We start from the raw sequence: 16,756 nt of genomic DNA on the forward strand, positions 1-16,756 counted from the left end.
TTTAGCCCATGATCTCGTCTACTCGAAGAGGAGGACATCACTTGCACGAATAATTTAGATGCATAACCGAATAATTATAAAAAATTCCACTAATTAAGTTTTAAGCTAGCTTATGGCACATATTGCAATTTACAGATTCTAGTCGGGGAGTCTGTAACGCGGATTCACTTCGAACGAAATAAAGAATTAAATTATTGGCTTTTACGAGCCAAAACCACTTTCTTATTATGAGGCACGCCACAGTGGAGGACTCCGGAAGTTTGTACCACCCGGGGATCTTTAGCGTGCACCTAAATCTAAGTACACGGGTTTTTTCGCAATCCCCCCATCGAATTGCGGCCGCCGTGGCCGGGATTTGATCCCACGACCACGTCCTCCGCAGCCCAACACCATGTGAATTTTTTTATTCGTCGATTATATAATTCAATCTTTTGTGCAGGTAAGGTCCGCGCCTCTTCGAGCAGGCCAGCTCATGGTCTAGAATTGTGCTATCTGCCACAGGTAATTTTTGAAGAACTTTTGAAAGTGTTCGCTGAAACACCCCGTATATTCTGCACGTACATGAGATTGTATCTACGTAGAACGTTATTATAAAATAATAGCACGAAACGATTCTCTTCCTATTTCTACGAAAAGTAGAAAGAAAAAAGTGTAATCAATATCAGCAAGCGTTCCTTCTATATACGACCACAAATTCTGGAGTTATACTACTCCGTGCTTTGAAAAAATAAAAAAAAGCTAAAATTCAATTGTGGGCTTTAACGTCACAAAACTGCGCAGTGTGTAATGAGGAATGACGTCGTGGAAGACCTTCGAATTATTTTGGCCACAACTAAAGCATTTCATTTCATATTTCATTTATTTATTTTCTGAAAGTGCCCAAGAACAGCTTTACGCCTTAATATTGGTTAATAATAATATTCATACTAATATTGGCATAACACGTGAACGGTTTTTTCACTACGCCTCCATCTGAATGGGGGCCGCTGTTGGCATTCGAACCCTTGACCTCAGCAGCACAAGGTCAGCCGCTGAGTCACCACGGCGGGTAAGAAAAAATAATCATGTTTTGAAGTGAGGAAATGCTGCTCGTTCAAGGCCACTTGGGAAGTTTCAGCCACCATATTCGGAATCGAATCGCCACTGTACCCGCTGTTTCTTGAATATTGCGGGAACTACACCGGCATCATTCCTCAGCAAAAAAAAAAAAAAAAGAATTAGCCTAAATCCTGGCCGCAAAAATAGCGAAGGAGACCAGTGCCTAAACCTGAGCTTTCAGAGCAGCAGAAGCTAGTTTCTTGCTGACATAGACGAAATAGAATTTAAAACAGAGCCAGGATAATTCGACGAATTCTTTTTTCCGCGCTTCGCCAGAGACCCAAGCGGCGCTCCGCGAACGTTATCACCTGGATGGCCAGTCGCGAGCGGTGGGTAGGCGATTGGAAACGAATAGGCTGGAGCGCAATGAATTCTCACGTTATGCCGACACAGGGCGCAACTTGACGATCATGGTGACAATCCCTCTGCACTCAAGAGAGCGTAGATAAATGGCGCACGGGGGTATTCAAGGTGGACGGAGACAGCGTGGTCGCAACAACTGAAGCACCGCTTGTTAAATGGAATGAAACATCGATTTGCCACAGAAAGAGAAGGTAACTTGAAACGAAAATGGCAAAAATAAAGCACGTCAGTCGCATGCATAAGGAAAAACCCCGTTCGTTAAGGATTGTCAAAAAAGATGTTAAATTAAGCGGGAATACCTGGTATTACTGCCTAACAATGTTGAGGTGGTTCATCAGAAGCTCGACATATCTAGGTATACACGTGTATAAAAAGCAAGCAACGTCTTGTTTTCCATCGTAAATCATTCGTAATGAATTTTTTTTCGGAATGAAAATGCGCAAGGACTAAAGGGAAACGAGCCGACACGAGCGAAGCATTCACATTGGCGACTATGAGCAACCTACCTCGCGCAGTCGTGCTGGGCTCAGCGAGCCTTGTTTTCCTAAGGCGCGGGTCACGCCTGTGCTCCCACGGCAGCAGCACCTTGCTACGCTGGCAGACTCCTATCGCTAAGACCCTCTGGGGATGGCCACAACCGCCGCTTAACATCTACGCAAACAAAACTCGCGCCCTTAACAAGGTGGGGCGCGAAAAGGAGCCTTTCTTTGGCAGCGCACGCAAGGCTGCCACGCGGCCATGCGAGAGATGCCTGTTGCTTCCTTGGTCCTCGTCTCTTCCTTGTATGAAACATACAAGGGCTTTGTACAACGTTCAGTGTTGATTGAATTTGCAAATCCGCCCGAGGCACTGCGTGCCGTCATTCATGCGTAGTCGGATGCAGAATAACAAGCACGCAATTGTACTTGTAAATTAAGGGCCGCCCATGGTTTATTTACACAAGCGTCTCCCAATCACTCGCGCGCGCCTTGTGATGGAACTCTTCGCTGAACAATGCGAGGAATAACAACAGGCACACAATCATGAGCCGGTTTACTTGGGAAGGTAGCCGGGTATAGGTTTCCGCTTGAAGTTTCGGTGTAGCGTGCCTTGTGGTAATAACGACTATAATACGCGTCCTGAAGATATAGAAGGCATAGAAAAGTTGTTAAACGCAGAGAGTATACCGACGTGTCGAATTGGTAGTCTTCAAGAAGTCAGCATAAGTTCTTTCGCGGCATTTATGAACCTTTCGCAACCGTTTCGGCATGATTTGGTCTATTTTGTAAAGTTCTCGAGATGAACGTCTTATTGTGTTTTCTCCTACACTCTAAAAACTAAGGGAGTGCCGGGCCCTCCCTTTCAGGGAGTAGCGGCTTGTCCCATATTTCACTCTCTTTTCGAGAGTAGATCGACCCTCTTTGAGAGAGAGTAGGTCAACTCCTGTTGACAGAGTTTTGTTACTCCACCGCAAGGGATTGCTAGTACTCTTCTGCAGAGTGATAATACTCTTCCCACAGGGAGTGCAAGTACTCTTCCGCAGAGTGGTAATATTCTCACCGTAGGGGTAATGGCACTCCACCAGACCGAGTACTTCTACTCTCCCAAACAGAGTGCTAGTACTCTTCCCAATACCCTCTTAGCGAAGTCCTGGCCACGCATGCAGGCAGGAAATCAGATCAAATTAGGGTCGCTGATACACCGTTCCCTATAGGCGGCTCCTCAGACTCAGTGGCCCAATTCCAAGCGACCTTCAGAATAGGCGTGAGCAATGTTATGCAGGATTTTAAAGTCATTTTTTCCTGGGTATTTGCTGCCTACCATGAGGCGTGACTGCTCGGAATCGGCCTATGCGTCCCGAACGACACTGCGGAGAAAAAAAAAAGCGAATGACCATTTAATCCGCAATTATCTTCGCACATTTCACAATCAGGAGACACATAATCTTATTAGAACACAATACTCGAGGGATTCACATAGTTATGGAAAACCACATTGCTCGATACATCACGTGGATTCGAACCCGCGTACACTCGCATCTACACAATTCAAAACACACAACCTAACCATTACACCACAGCGCCACCACGCGCAGTCGTGTTGTTTTAGAGGTTATATATATAACAAATGTATTTGAGGAATCTGCTGCGGTGGGTGGAGTTTCTCTGCAGTGTGCTGTGCTGTTGTGTACTGAAATACGTTTGCGTTTGCATCATTTCCGTTCCTTGCTACGACTAACGAAGGAATACAACGTAGACGATGACGTGAGAACTATTCATGGCTTGTCGTCACCCCAGGAAAATAACAAATGTGCCGTTCAGCTCATGATCGAGTGCTTTTCCAGTCCATGCATTATATGTTCTCCGAAAATACGCAGATACAAAGTATCGTGCCAACCATCCACGTATGTGAATTTAAGTCGCGCGTATACTGGTGAGCATTTCTGTTTATTTTTTCCGCCAGTTTAATTTGTATGTGGTTAACTGCGACGCCAGTACCAGGCATTTCGACGTGCCTCACGCTGCCGTGTAGGCGTTCTTTTCAAGTGCATTAGTTTAGAGTTCGGTTCAGTCCGCTGTGAGCTGTTGTCCTGCATTAGCAGCGGATCGTTAGCGTTTTGAAGAGCATGCATTCCAGCATTTGGAGACTGCTTATGCCGATAGCCGCGTCACATGCATTGGCACGCATGTTTAAATGACTAATGTGTCCACTTGTTACGCGTGCACTGCTCGTATCCTGTGGCAGTGCTCGTTCTAAAAGCTTCGAAGACCATCTACATTCATACGTGTGTTCAATATATATGCACAGGATGGACTTGTCGGCTAGTTGGTTGAGCATTTTAGAAGAAACAGCGCAACGCAAGGACGACGCAAAAACATGGACCACACCACGAAGCACTGGTGTGGTTGATGCTTTTTTTCGTCCTGGTGTTTGCGCTGTTCCTTCTTGCACGATACACGCACACCACAGGTAGGCAAAAGTTTAGGAGCATAGGGCGTTAACTTTGTTTTCCCAGTTTCCTCTCGGTGTCAATGGCACAATGCGTTGCCCGGAATTGCGCACGCTTACCCTCATATTCAGAAATGCATCATAACTTGAAGCCCATGCTTGACTTGATCTAAATGACGCAAGCCGTGAACGCACCAAAAGAAAGGCAGTGAGCCTCTGGGGACGTTCGCACCAGGCGTCGTTTATATAAAGTCAAGCATGAGCTTTGTATTAAGATGCATTTCTGAATATGGGGGTTAGTCATCTACTTCTCACAGAAAATGTCGAAGAAACGCCCACCAAAACCAGGCACATTCGTAAACTTAACTAGGCAATACGAAGCTCCATAGAAAAAGAGTGGTATTAAAAGCTTTCAGTATTTTTCTTTACTCCAATATGATGCGCTCTCGTGGCTTCCATGTATAGAGATAGTGCAGCGTTAGCTAAAAAGCATGAATTTCCAAACTCCATGCCAAAATAAGCTTGTAAAATTATTTAGGTGCTAGAATCCAGGGTTTGTAGCGATCCTTGAAAACCCTTTATTTCTAAAATGCCATTTTGAAGGCATTGAAAACCCTGGAATTTTTAGAAGTACTGGAAAGTCCTTAAATTTGTACACTTGGCTAGACTTAGCAGACATTGCCAAGCGTTTCTTTATCCCTTCTGTGACACTCTTCGCATGTCACAGAGAATTGTCTGTGGAGGTAATAGAAGGAAAGCGACATCCTTAAAGTTGAAATTACAAAGGAGCTGCAGATACCAGTTTTAGGCACACGGAACCGGCGACAAATGTACTTGGAGGAGCAGAAGCAGGAAGCTCAACAGTTGAGGCATTCAAAGAAAAGCCGTGATGAGTAAATCGAGAGCTACAGACACAATCAAAGGAAATTACAAATGACTTGCTTATTTGGTGGTGAAAAGCTGAGGCAACAGATGACATCACATACACTGTCAAACCAGACAGTATTCAAAAACTGCAAATGTTGCAGGTCCAAGTAGTTAATAGTGCTATTGCAGAAAAACTTTAGAGCGCTTTCTTGAAATGCTTCCTTGTGTGCGTTTAGTGATTGGCGGTGAAAGGCAAATTAGCAGTCGTTCAAATGTTTGAAATCAGTGAAATGCGATTTGTTTTGTTTTCTTTTGTTTGCATTAAAGTTAACGATGTTGTTGAACAAGTTATTGCCTGTCCAAACTACAAAACAAATCGCACGAGGTCCTTGAAGTTACTGTGTCGGGGCCTCGAAAGTTCTTGAAAACCATTGCATTTTTTTCTTCAATATTGCTACGAACCCAGTAGAACAACTGTCATGGAGTAAAAACCTTGGCTGAACAGGGGCTTATACGAAGAGCACAGGAAGACTAGAAATGCAGTAGTAGGCATAGAGGGCCCTGAAAAAAATGTGCCACATCTGCTCGTCTGCCTTATGTTTCTGCATTGACTGTCACATTTTTAATAGAAGTGCACTTACTGTTCTACTCCAATAAACGCAACATTACCAACTCCAGTGTGGGGCAGTCCTTCAGCCAGTGCAGAACTCTTTCTGTACATCCTTGTCAGTTCTGTCATTTTTCCAGCATTGTAGTACAAGATTTGTTAAACTGGTTTCGCAGAATATGAGCAGTATACTCTTAAATTAGCTGTTTATTTGTATACACAAGTTCAGGTCCTCAGTTTGGTTGCATGACAAATTGCCATACCTCAATAGATACAAGAAAAAATGTTATTAGAGTTTAATAAAATCCAAGCAGTAATAATCACAACAATATAATGACATACATTTCTTTTGGTACGTATACAGCCCATGTCTTGGCACTGTATAAATTCAACTATACATCGCAAGTACTGTGTCCTGACCACTATTATTCACATGTGTAAAACCATCACAGCAATTCTTCAAAAAATATCACAGTGATTAGTGAAATACATTTTGTAACTGCTTTACATGAGCATAATGTATACAAATGGTCCCTGTGTACCTACACACGACTAGTGCCACCCGAGTACTATTACTCACAGGTGTAAAACCAACAAAGCAGTTCTTTAAAAATATCACAGCGCTTAGCGACGTACATGCTGTAACTCCCTTGTATGCTTAATACAAACAAGTGAGCACACAGAAAGATAGCAGTGCGCCTACATGGAAATACCACCGCCTCAATACTAATTCACAAGTGTACAACCAACCAAGCAGTTCTTTAAAGATTATCACAATGCTTAGTGACATACAATTTGTAACTAGCTTATATAAGATTTATACAAACATGAGAACATACCCAAAGCTATCGGTGCACCTACATGGAAGTGCGGCCATCTGAACACTATTATTTGCAAGTGTAAGCTCAACAGAACAGTTCGTTATAGTGACGCCCATTTTGTAACTGCCTTATACAAGCTTAGTGCAAGCACAAGAATGCGGAAAATATAAATTAAAAACTTGCTCTATGAATACACAAACAGATCAACACAAATGGTAAACACCGCTTTGAAGACACGTGACCAAAGCGCAAGCGCTGTGCCGGTTGAAACTGCCATCCACAAAAGCATTGAGCAATGCTTCAACCACACGCTATAAAGTGCTGAAAGACTGCATCTGTAACGTACCTATTTTAATTCAAATTTCTTGAATATAGGGCTCTCTTGGAGATAAGGCATCTGATCCAACTGACCTGATTTTACACCTGCTAAATGCATACAATGCACTCAGATATAACTGGTAATAATAATTATAAGGCATTTAAAAACTTGATAGTATGATGAAGATGCATGACTAGAAAAGTTCTGTCGCCCTCGTACTTGTTAAAAAGGTGTAAGTACGACACATGTTCTTTTTTTCCGCAATTTTTGCATTAATGGACACCTGGGAACCTCGAACCCACAAAAAAAGAAAATACTGCTGTGTTAATAGTGTTGTGAATAATTTTTTGTGAAAGCTTTTTACAGACAAGTTGCAGTCTCGTTTCTGGAGGTTGAGCTGTATCATGCAAAATAACATGGAAAGTGGTCACATGGGAGCATGACACTATGCCATAATGTTCGTTTCAGTTGACTCTCTTGCCCTACAAGTCAGTGCTCACTGTGACCAGTGATGGAACAGCAGTGTCTGTGTGACTTTCATCACACTTCTGTCCCATGCCATCTTTACCAGAGTTGGCGGCACATAGATACCCAAATTTCGATAGTGTTGCTTTCTCAGGTGGTTGTTTTTGATTTGCTCAATATCAGTTGGCACTTCAGCTGCATCAAACTTCTTTTTTACCTCTTCAACAACAACATAAACAACAATCTTATGACACCTGTGTTGTCCTTCTAGTTGCCTACAAAGACCAGTTAATCTAGCAACAACACTGACAGTCTCTACTATCTTCTAATGGGGAAGAGGTGTGTCCCACCATGTGTTCCACGTTGTCGCTATGTGGGCTGGCTGGGGAGGCAACAACTGTAATATGTTTGCATATATTAAAGTGATGCTTGTACTGTGTTATAACACCTAACTTAGTCTCGCACTTGCTGCACAAGAACACTGGCTCACAGTCATGGTGAAAAGCTTTTGTATGTTGAGCAAATGCACTACAAAAAAAGTCACAGTGATAGCACACATGTTGCTCTACCAGGCCTGGTGTGGTTCCTTCTGACACTGCTGCTGATGCTGACACACTGCTGCTTGCCTCGTACACTGTTGCAGCTGCAGTAGACATGGCCGTCTCTGTATCTATTGCTGCCGTGCCACCTGTCATGGTAACTTCAGGTGGTATCGGGCTCACTTCTGCAACAGAGATGTCGTTTGCCCCTTGAGAGCTCTCGTCATCATGGCCAATAATTTCGTAGGCATTGTCTCCTGCATCGAAGAACCAATAAGAACAGCCTGAATTAATAAACATAGCTCTAAGAAGTACGGACATCAAAACTTAACCACAAGCTTTGCACACCAGTGACCAGGCTTAAGGAATAATACTTGCAGGAGGAGTTACACAATTGTGTGCTTACATTACAGTTAAGCCTCATTAGAAGAGATACTCAAGAGGCACGGGAAACATGTCTCTCGAAACCAAAAATTTTAAAACACTGAGGAGCCAGACTAGATCAGCTTATTATGCATCATCACTAAAGTATGTTTAGATATATCTGAAGGAATAATTGCTCAGGGTGACTTGAAGGGCCCCTAAACCACTTGACATTTTTTGAACATTTCAAGTAAACATGCGCATCAAAATCACAATGGCGTCACAATTGACGACGCCAAACGCCACAGTGCGTAGCACTGTGGGAGCACCACAATATGACGAAAACGACCCCATGCGCCTGTCTGGACCTATCCTGCACCCCCCAGTTTGTCCTGACATCATCAGGCTGTCTCTGATGATGTCACCAGTTTCCAGTGCTGTCGATTGGTCGAACGAAAGTGTACGACTGCCAGCGAGGCCTGCAAGCAAATACACACTCCTTCCTCGTCGCGTTGCTCGCGATGCCATTGTGGGCAGCCAATGGGGGCAAAGAACAGAAATGCCAACGGAAGGGTCTCCCTATGAGGCTCTTCAACTAGAGTCACCATACAGTTCCAATGTATTGGCAAGGTCATTAGCGCCACCCCTCGCAGGATGACGAGCCTGCACGGCAGCAACAGAGCTCGTTGGTGATGGCCTGTCCCGTAACATTTGGAGGTGTACTAGGCGAGGAAAAGACGATACTGTCCAGATGGCGTGTACCAGATGAAAAAGTAAAATGAGCGGGGACTACTTTTCGATAATCAAACACGTAGCTCCACTATTACTGCACCGTTTTGAAAAATTCTCGTGGCTACGTGTTCGTTGCCTTAACATGTACAACTGCAACACCGCAACTGAATTTCAACCTCGGTGGTTTAGGGGCCCTTTAAAGAAGACATTCACAGCTTTTTAGTGACTGTAGATTGTGTTAGCTTCCTCCCTAACTTCTGGAAGTTAAACACTTCACTTTGCAAGCCTTGTTGCTCGCAGTGCCTTTGAGGTGCTCTTAGACGCTCGTCAGCTTCAACTGTCGACACTTTCTGCCCTGCACTGTCCTCGTTGCCCTCCTTTTCTAGTTCATGCTAAAGAGACATGCACACTTGACCTGTGTGAGGATTGCGTGATCTTTACGCCCTTCGGAGCACACAAGGTGCATGAAGTGAATGTGTCTGGGTTGTGTCCCTTCGAAGTAGTGAATACTTAAAAAGTCGTTAGTAACAAAGGTGACTCTTGTGTACAGTGTTGTTAATGTGGCAAACCAACCAAACCTTTTTCAGATGTCTCTTACAACCAAGTGTATCTTGTAATGAGATTCTACTGTACTGAATATTTTTCATCTATGGATCATCTGCATGTACATATAGTCACAAAGACATGCTGTGTGGAATGGCGAATTAGGAAAAAGCTCGTACTCTTACGTGATCTGAGTTTATTGAAACAAACAATACGTAAGGTTGCCCTGTATGTAATTTTATCAGTGCTTTTTAGATGTCCTGCTGGCAATCCTGGCTGCACAATGTTTCTCATGCTTTTTGGCACGATTCCTTTATTTTCCACTCCACTCTTTTTTCTGGTTTTATCCCCTTTCCCTTCCCCCTTGCATAAAATAGCACACCTGAAGTATCAAACCTGTTGAATTATTGTGTGTATCATACCTGTTAACATGCGGGCTTCTCTGTGGTCTGTGTTGTATTTTTGCGCTGTACAAGTCAATTCGAAATGAAAGATAGAATGTCCCTGATTTTAGTTTAATTGTATGTGTGTGTGTATATATATATATATGTCTCTCTCATGTTTTGAAATATATGTACATTCAGGAGTGCCTGCATGCTCTTCTCCCCTGCTCCAGTGACGAAAAGGAGAGCCTTTTTATGTAGCATAGTAAAACATTCACATGTTTTCGCTGTGCCCATTACATCACTTATCATATGGATCTGTCACAATACAGAGTAGCAGTGGTCTATAATACTAACTCATCCCAACAAAACTATAGATTAGCACATACCGACATGCTGTGAAACAGCTGTTGCAAAGCCGCTGGTGCTGGCAATTTCAGCAGCACTGCAGTGGTACAGCCGAGTGCCACCTGTATAGTGACAAATGCACATGCATGTTAGCAACTCACTAGTTGCTGATGGTTTCATAAGCTTTACACTACACAATAAAGTAATCTAGACAACTTTGTTGGAACAAATACACATAATTAGGACACCACTTAAAGACTAACACGATTAATTGCCCCCAATCTCTCTCACTAAGGGATGATACTACTGAAACATCGGTGGAGAGCTCAGATTAACACAGTCCATAAAGGACAAGCTTTCTTTGAGGAAAACAGTTATAACAGCGGTTAGTTTTCTTGATCATCTTATGTGCTAGCTTTGATTTAAATGTCATGCAGTACTATAAAATATGAAGTGCCGCATTTCTAGCAGCAGAAGGCGTCATCAGCCTCATGGTACCACTGATTTTTGCACTGTTTGTGTCAGTGAGCCGACACATACAAAGAAAACCGAATTCACACATACATATACAGTGCCAAGTGCACTCCTCCTTCTGAAAACGCAGCCGCCAGTTACAATGCTGCTGAAAGGAAAGGTTATATAGAGTGCGAGACTGCATGGAACTACCACTTATGACTCTAAGTTTATGATCTGCTGATTGGAGAGGTAGTCACATGCTATTTCTAGTGTCTTTTGGAAGCATTACTAAAGGATGAAATAAAATCTATTCATAAGTCATGAATTTCACGCATCCACGGTTTGGTTAAATAACTTGTGAGAAAAAGACATGTTTACCTGGAAGAGCAACCTTTTTTTCCTGCTGCAAAATTTTCCTTCGAATTAATGAAATAACTTTACAGCGTCATAATATATTGTGTTTCTCGCAACTACTTCCCAGCAGTGGCGAGTTAGTGTTTATATCTGACTCATTGGGCGACAATACTGCCAAACACAACTGCTTCACGAACACGAGAACACGTCCCTCGCAGAGAATAGCAACCATATATGCCTCTGTGAGACATGATCGCACCTTTGTGGTCAAAATGTACATTAGAACGACACCACCATCTGATTAAAAAAAAAAGCCTCAGTACAAGGCAGCAGCCAACTGCATAATGTGAAATTCCAACTGATGTCCACTTACTGGTGGCCTGTGTTCGAGTCACTTCTGGCAGTTGACTGGGTGCTGAGAAATGCACGTCCTAGGTTGTCCCTACAAAACATACAGGGTTATGTCAAATGTTGAAAATATATATACACCGGCATTTCATAAGTTGCAAAACAAATGAGTAAACTAATAAACAACTGTAATGTAAACAGAGTACACATAAGATAGGCTGTCAACTGGTAATGCATTACGTGAAAAACCTAATGCATAGGAAAGACTATATCTATACACACGAAGCTGACGCAAAATTTGATTCACTCTAGGTTTTTCCGTGCAGTATATTCAAATTATTATGTCTAGTGGTTAGAGCAAAATTCGTGTAAATTACGCACTAAATTATGTACCCTGGAAAACTTTTCTTCAGTATGCACCTGTATGCACTTCGAATGAGTAGCGTTGTAAAATTTACGTACATAGCATTTAACATCGTTGCTGAACACGGATTTCCTTTGCCCTGTGTCGTGTACAGTGAGCTACATATATCTGCCTCCCCCCCCCTTTTTGTACTAGCCATACTGCGTGCCATTGCACTTATACGCACGTCAATAAACCTTACGACACAGAAATAAAAAAAGCGCCAATCACCCATGCCTGCATGTTGTAGTGGGCCTAACCTAACCAAGCATGGGCTGTTGCTTTTTATAGTAAACACAGGCACCGTGCTCATTGCAAGTATGTATCATGTCACTAAGCAAATACGCAATTTCATTGTACCACTATTTTTTTATCACATGGATGTATCTGTTGAGAGGCAAGACAAAAAGCAGTCACTTCTCAGAACTAATCAGCTTTTTTAAAACACATTTCTAACTTTTCAATGACACTTGCTGCTATGTGTTTGTCTCCAGAGAACATACTTGATTTGACTTTCCAATCGGAGACATTACATAAGTATACCATGTTAAGATGACTGCCTGGAGCACGTGAGAATTTTCATCTTGGTGTAACATACTGTATCTTGATTTTGGTTACATTTGGTCAAATGGTACACCCAATATACCCACATACTAGTTTTCTTGTCTAAATTGCATGGCAATGTATTTTGATTTTTTGGCATTGGCTCCTCTGCACTACGCTCCACTGGCTCTTTCACATCCTCGTGTCCTTGCAGCTGCCTTCTTGAGTTATATAAAGCGGGTGCCTGAAAAATATCATATGCAAAAGTCAACACAAGGGCATGGTGCAAAACAACATCAAGACAGTCAAGGCCATGGCAATAAAAGAAAGTCTTAGCTCTTAGTCTTCTTAGTGAAATGCATGCAAAACATCCAAATGACTGCAACAGTCAACTGCTAAATTAACTTCAATTTTAGATTTACACAAAAAAGAAATAACGGACAGTTCATCCTCGTTCGGCACGAATGTTAAAATACTCCTGCTAATGAATAGAATATTGGTCATTTTCAGACATCATAGGTCTGCCATGAGCCTGGTGTATCGCAAACACCATTTGTGACACATCCTAAGCACGTGCCCACTGTGCCCCCCGCACCATCCCTGGTTGTGCCACTGCTGAAGCCATAATTTGAGGATTATAGCTGCAAACATGATGCTCAGTAGGGATGAAAATATTGTCCTTCAGTTCAATGGATATATGGATGTTCCTATAAAAAAGGGCAACGAGGCTTGTTATGGCAAGCTTACCCACATTTCAATACTAACAAGAAAGTTCACTGCGGCCTGCATCTAAGCTTACTAAAAAGCATGAACTTATTTTCATGTATGAGGTGCACAATGGAGTTCATTTTTGACAGACCCGACTACTGCTGCAGTTTGAAATCTAGCATTTTAGATTCTTGAAGACATGTAAAAGTTGCAGTTAAACCGCAGTTATTGGTTTATTACACCAACCTATTGTTCTGTGTACGACAGACTGGTTACACGGAATTAAAGCAACATTTTATTTTCATATTTTATTTCTCTACTAAAAATATTAAAGCGATAAACACATTTTGATCTGCCATGCAATAGCAAAATGCACACATTACGCTTGTAACCCCCAAAGGAAGGCTGATTTAGCTATTCATATGACATAACTCTGACACGCCAACTCATATTAGCAAATGCACAGGCATGTCCAAAACAATAAGCGTATGCAAAGCGCCCTTGCAATTGTAATTCCACACAGCAGCCGTTATATTCGATGCCGATGCATAACTAGCTGCTCAACAATTCACCGAGTTCGCAGACATAAGCATCCTTTCAGTTTCGCACCATGCACGAAAACCGCAACAGGAGACAAAACCAGACCTACCTATAACCACACCATTTTAATACATGAGCAAAAACAGTTCAGTCTTAGGGATAAACACTGTGAGAGCGATTTAGTGCGCGGCGGCGATGAGTGACAAAACGGGCCGTCGCTTGAACAGATGGCTTGGTTCTGGAAATCTAGAAATCATCGCTCGTTGCCCGAAAGTGCTATGAGCGACTAGCCAATAGCACGAAGCCGGAACTAGATGTACTACATACATCGCTCAAATACTACCGATTGTAGCGCGGAACGAGCAAATGATTCAATTTTTATACGTGCAAGGATAAGAACCTACGGCAAGACCTCCGGAAATATTTTATGCTACTTTTTTAGTAAAATACATCAACGTAAATTACTAAAGCACGCGTCACGCGTGATTGCAGCCCTCATGCCGGCAACAACGGGGAGGCGTCGCTCAATATCGTCGCTCGCATGGAGTACGACTTGTAGGCGACGAGCGAACGCGACAGCCATCTCCATCGCGTCGCTTGTAGCTGCCGCGCGCAAGATCGCTTATATGGGGTTCATACTTTTTTCAGCATAAAACATGGATTCCTCATGCGTTTTCAGTAAGTTCAAGATAACGCGCCCAACTGACCTCTTGCAGCATGCAGCTGAATGCCTGCGGCAAAGTTTCTAACTAGCACTGGTGCTGCACGTAACTTCAGTGGTCGCAGATTCCCCCTGCGCGAGACACCGTCAAGCGCGCGGTTTATTTATAAAGAAAGCATGCTGCCAGCAAAATGACGCCTTCTGTTATGTGATTCCTTAGTTCAACAGCGTTCCGTACACAGTAGACTGCTAAACTGAATAAATTCAAACAAACAAAACGCACGCTAATCACGCTCCGCATAGGCTCGGAATCACGGGCTGGTGAACGAACCATTTTAAGCGTCCTCTCGCCTGGCGTCTTATTGAACATACCATAGTTCTGGCAGCGTTTGCGATCTTTAAAACTCTTACGGACAACGGCAACGTGATAAAATCACATGCAGTTATAGCGACGACTGGCTTTTTCGATTGACATGGAGAGACACAGCGCGTATGCCTAGCCCTTTGTCAATCGCGTCGGCTAAGCGCAGCGACGACTTCCTGGCGATAGCATGACATATACGTAGAATGTGCACCTAAGTTAGAATTCACTTACCGTGGAGGATTTGCTGTTATATCCAAGGCTTGACGAACGACTGTCGTGTTTTCGTAGCGACGCGAGATGGCTGACATACGATCTCCTTTGGCTGGCCTTCGCGGCGGCGGTGCAGCTCGCTGTAGGGATCACCTTTCTCCGGCGCTGTGTTGTTCCGCGATCTTGAGCGCGCGCGCGCGGTGGAGCAAATCCGAGTGAAAAAGTAGAGCGCTCGCTACGCGTTCTTTTGAACTGCGGCGGTCTGTTCTCTTAGAAGCAACTGCATGTAATGAAGCCACAATTAGGTTTCTGGCCTCCTGTAACAAAATCCCGCCGGACAGATGTCCTATTCTGCCGTCTTAGAATAGGACACACTTTTGGCACACATAACTTCTTACACACGGGATACGAGCCTCCAACCTGTGGTAGATGCGGGGAGAGGCTGACCGTCCTCCACGTCCTACTGGAGTGTCGGGAAGCCGAATCCGAAAGAAAAAAAAAGCATTTTCTCTTAGCATACGGGCACCACATCCCCCTTCAACCTGTTATGTTACTTGGCCCAGAACCACTCTTTGACATCAACGCCGTCCTAGGTTTTTTGAAAGATGTTGTGTTGCATGTTATTAGCCCCACACGTTCGTAGCGCTTCCTCTCTTCAGAGGATGCCGCTGCGATAATTATTTTGAATAGCACATGCCTCTAGGCCCTTGTGGTTCAAGGGCTCTGGCGAGGCTGTAGTGCTGTAAGCAATTTAACATCTCGCATATTTTAAACAATGCATCATTCCTTTACGATGGATTTGAATGTTCATAGTATTCGTCATTAGTCATCGCCATAATTTTATAGCACGTATATTTTACGCACTTTACAGCGACTATTTTTAGGCCGCTTTACGGCCAAGTCACATCTTCCATAATACATCGATCGTTAACATTACCAGTTGTCATGGCGCTCTTTGGCCCCACCTGGCCCTTGCGCCACAAAACACCACACAGCATCATCATCTTAGAAGCAAAACGATGTGTTCTTTGCTCAGCGTGCATGAATGATACATTGCCATGTTCGGGGCCAGCGACCTATACAGTTGAAGCAGAAGATTACGCTACGTTTTGTTCTCTATTGCCGCAAGAGTAGTTCTACTCTCTCTCTCTCTCTGAAGGGGAGAGTGAAAAGCACATTTCACTCTCTCCTTGGTGACAGAGTGAACAATGCATTTCACTCTCCTCGACATTTTGTGAGAGTAAAACGACGCTTTGAAGAGTGAACAGGCCGCTTCACTCCTGCGATACCCTTCCTAGTTTTTAGAGTGTAGGGTGTGCGCAGTATTGAGTAGTTGACCAGTGCTGAATTCAAGGCGCCAATGAAGGAGTGATCTTGGAATCCAGGATTACGTTGCGCTGAGCTTCATACTGACAAAAAGATGACGAAGAAGGGACAAGAATGCCGACGGACGGAACGGTTTGCCCTTCGCCTGTCTGCGTCCTTGTTTCGTTCTTCGTCATCTTTTTGCCAGCGTAAACTCAGCGCCACGTAATCACGAACCTGCACCAGCTGGGCCCCTTTCATTGCTTTACTTAATGATCTTGCAATGCTTGCCTGGCGCTGAACTGGGAATTGAGAGCAGCGCCGTTGCATAAAAATATGGGACAAAGCTTGTAATATGTGTTAGCTTTGGAGAGGAACAAAACTGCTTGCTACGCAAGAAACCAAATTTGCATGCTTGCTGACAAACGCGCTATTCTTCAGGGCACAGCGTAGAAAACCTATACCAGTCGCTAGAAGGTGACAAGCAT

General features: G+C 43.5%; 1 long non-coding RNA gene across 2 annotated transcripts; it reads right to left on the bottom strand.

Moving 5' to 3' along the window:
- Window positions 1-6,052: 6,052 nt before the first annotated feature.
- LOC135902901 (uncharacterized) lies at window positions 6,053-15,064 on the bottom strand. 2 transcript variants are annotated; one of them, XR_011511174.1, is made up of 4 exons: window positions 14,985-15,064; window positions 11,560-12,724; window positions 10,418-10,498; window positions 6,053-8,264 (listed from the first exon to the last, which is right to left on the bottom strand). It is a non-coding gene; the product is annotated as an uncharacterized lncRNA (long non-coding RNA). The 2 variants fall into 2 exon arrangements; XR_011511173.1 differs by lacking the exon at window positions 14,985-15,064 and having other exon boundaries at window positions 11,560-14,882.
- Window positions 15,065-16,756: the final 1,692 nt, after the last annotated feature.

This window comes from Dermacentor albipictus, chromosome 1 (genome assembly GCF_038994185.2).
Source record: "Dermacentor albipictus isolate Rhodes 1998 colony chromosome 1, USDA_Dalb.pri_finalv2, whole genome shotgun sequence".
Taxonomy (NCBI): Eukaryota; Metazoa; Arthropoda; class Arachnida; order Ixodida; family Ixodidae; genus Dermacentor; species Dermacentor albipictus.